Source organism: Epinephelus moara, chromosome 24, assembly GCF_006386435.1.
Source record: "Epinephelus moara isolate mb chromosome 24, YSFRI_EMoa_1.0, whole genome shotgun sequence".
Classification (NCBI taxonomy): Eukaryota; Metazoa; Chordata; class Actinopteri; order Perciformes; family Serranidae; genus Epinephelus; species Epinephelus moara.
The window spans coordinates 23560098-23563639 of NC_065529.1; positions in this window are offsets into that span (position 1 = coordinate 23560098).

Here is a 3542-nt window from a genome sequence, read left to right on the forward strand (position 1 = left end):
TCCCTTTGAACTCGAGTTGGTGGTGATGGATTTAGAAAGGCAGGACTGCTGCCAGCACAGCTCAGGGTAGAAACACAGAAGCTGCATCGTATGTTCTGTATTATTAATGGCTATATGCTTCTCAATACTCAATAGGTATGGTAGCAGGGCCAATGTACTTTCATGTAAGTGCCTCAAGTAAATAATGTTGCTAGAAGCTCCTTTTTATCCTCTGGTGATGTGCTGTGGAGCAGCCTGCCATCACACATCCAGTTATTAAACACCAGAGGGGCCTAGTGAACTCAGGTCAGGACTTCTTTGTGGAATAGGGTCACAAGTTTATATTGATTTTTTTTTTTCAAATTATCATTGCTGTATTTTGGCGTTTTGACATGGCGGCGGTCCGTCGTGGTGAAGAGGGGGCTGAGCTGGAAGGCGAAGCTTTTGATTTACTGGTCCATCTACGTCCCAACCCTCACCTATGGTCATGAGCTCTGGGTAGTGACCGAAAAATTGAGGTTGTGGATACAAGCGGCTGAAATGAGTTTCCTTCGTGGGGTGGCTGGGCTCAGCCTTAAAGAAGGGGGGGAGGAGCACAGACGTCCGGAGGGAGCTCGGAGTAGAGTTGCTGCTGCTTCGCGTCAAAAGGGCTCAGTTGAGGTGGTTCGGGCATCTGATCAGGATGCCTCCAGGGTGCCACCACTGGTAGGAGGCCTCAGGGCAGACCCAGAACACGCTGGAGGGATTACATATCTCATCTGGCCTGGGAACGCCTTGGGGTCCGTCAGGAGGAGCTGGACAGCATTGCTAGGGAGAGGGATGTCTGGGGTGCTTTGCTTGGCCTGCTGCCCCGGCGACCCAGCCCCGGATAAGCGGATGAAAATGGATGGATGGATTGCTGCATTTCTTGTTGTGAGTTGAAAAGCGGATGTATTTGACCATTGACATTGCTGCTTTTCAGGCTGCTTTTCCATTGTGTCCCCATTTTAAGCCAAAGCATGGTTTGTCTTGACCATAACTGTGTTTTTTGTGTTTAAACCTAACCACGCATTTACTACAGCGCTGTTATACGTGCAGAGAAGTGATACCACATAAAGGTCCACTTTTGCACCTTGATCATTTGTTCGCTTTATTTTTCTCCAATAGTATTTGGGTTATCACAATGTCTTTTTGTCTAAGAGGAAAGAAAACAGATTCATACAAGTCAATATAGTACATACAGTATATCCGCTGCCGTGTCTCCCTGCTATGTCATCTCTACGCTGAACCACAGACCCTCAGAGAGTTCAACTGCTTTCAATTCCTACAAAGCCTCCAGACAGGCTTTTGCTTTCCATTTTCTGTCAGTTCTCCCCTGCACTCTTGGTTGCCCCGTCTTTCTGTGTGAGTAAATGAATTCCCCCCTGATGGTAGGGGATGTGATGTGAGAGCAGTGATCGGGGCACTTTAATCTCAGAGATCCATCCTGGAGGTTTGTGCCCCGCCTCATCACTCTCTGTTCAAACACTGAACTTCCCCACCAAGACGACAAGGATTACAGCGCAACCGTTCTCGTCTCACTCCATCTCCCACCCTTTAATGCTCTCGCTCTATCTCTCTCCATCTCCCTCATATCACTACATTTTTAAAACACAGGCACACAAAAGCATTATACTTTGTGCAAATGTCTGCGGCTCAGAGACAAAGGCCAATGATATAACAAATCTTCACACAGAATTGCCGCTTTCCTGATCTGATGATGAACGATGCTGCTCATACACCAACTCGTCACATACAATCATGATGTGCACATTTCACTGTGTGTATGAAACAATACAAACAACTGCTGATCTGATTATTAGTACAGAGCACAAAACGCTGTTTTGATGTCATTTTGAAAAATGAGATCAGTGAGAACCATGACAAACGAGGTAACACGAGTGCAGCACTGAAATAAAACCCCATGAGCTGTGAAATTATGTTTTCAGACATCTAACCATCTAAATGAGACAGATAGAGAAAAACTGTTCATGAATAAGTCGCAACAATTCATGTAAAAACTCCTGTGTGGATTTGCGTGTCCGTGCATCTGTGTGTTGAATTTAAGGTATGTTAAGCGTGAATATGAATATTCACAGATCATTTGAGATGTGTACACTGAGATATACTGATAGAAATCCAAATACTTTCTTATGAGTGTTGGTAAGGAGGCTGCAGTTGGTTATTTTAAGTATTAGACTGCTCTTTTTCTCACTCAAACAAGCTCAGAGAGGAGGTGAAATGTGCTGTAGTGCTCCATCTGTTTGAGAGGTGCACCCAACACTTTACTCAGATCTGACATTTTATGGCATTTATGATCATGTCTAATGGGGTTTTTCACAGAATCATTATCTGTAGGTTTTTATCATATTTTAAGCCAGAAATGAGAAAATGTGATATTTCTCTGCTAGGACTAAATTCCTGGCAGGAAGGTTTTGAACGGGTGGCAACCTCCAACACGAAAAAATGAAGCCAATGCTCAAGTGCCAGAAACTGCAGCTCCTTGAATGGCCACCTGAGGCCGGCTCCAAAAGCAAGTCAGTCCCCATAGACCCCCATGTTAAAATGCTCAACTCTTACAGCAGAAATAAACAAGTGAACAGCCTGGTAGAAAAAGAGTTTTGCTCTCTAATTTACTAACTGTACAGGGGGTGAATTCTTATATAACTTAGCCATTTACATTTTGTTTAGGCTTTACGTTATGCATAATTAAGGGCATGGCAGCTTGGAGTGAAGGGTGGGTTTTGTCCGTTGACATGTCACTACCAAAGCATTCTCGGAACCCATCGGCTGTATTCGGTGTCTGACTTCCAGCAGACAGCGATACATCCTCTGGGGACAGACCCCTGATTTTTTGGCATTCCGGTTTGATTTGGGCGGAGGAGGCGAATTTCCATTTCCGACTTCCGTTTATATATAAGTAAATATGCTGAACCATTGCGATGGATTCAGAGTTTGCAGTGACGCCAATTATGTTCCACCTCGTTAGTTCACCGCATGGACCGTTTAACCTGGCAACAACTGCAGCCGGCTCAAACGTGATTGGTCAATATCACGCGGACTACAAACCAGGCCTCTTCCGCTCTTCTTCTGGAGGCAAGATCTCTCCGGGGTTTGCCTACAGACTCTACATTCACTGAATGTAGAGTCTGTATATAGAGACTACTACCAAAGATACAATGTTGGTTAGTTAATGTCACTATGGCAAAATTTGGATTCACAGAGTACAGTCTTAGCCATAGCTGTTGATATTTCAGTGTGTTGTCAGTTCATTGAAGTTGATATCAACATTTTGGTTGCCCACAAAAGCAAGCAGATGTAACTGCACCTGGAGCAGCTACATGACTCGCCCACCATATCTACATGTTCAGGCCCCTTTGCTCCTCGATCCTGAAACATAAGCCCCGAAGAAAATGTTAAGTTAGTGTTTAGCTAACTATGAAGTGTTATGCTGTTGACACTTCACAAGCAACGCAGCAACAGGCTTACAGTTCATTTTCAAAAGGATGCCGGTGGCATGAAGCCGCAAACTGACACCTGAAACT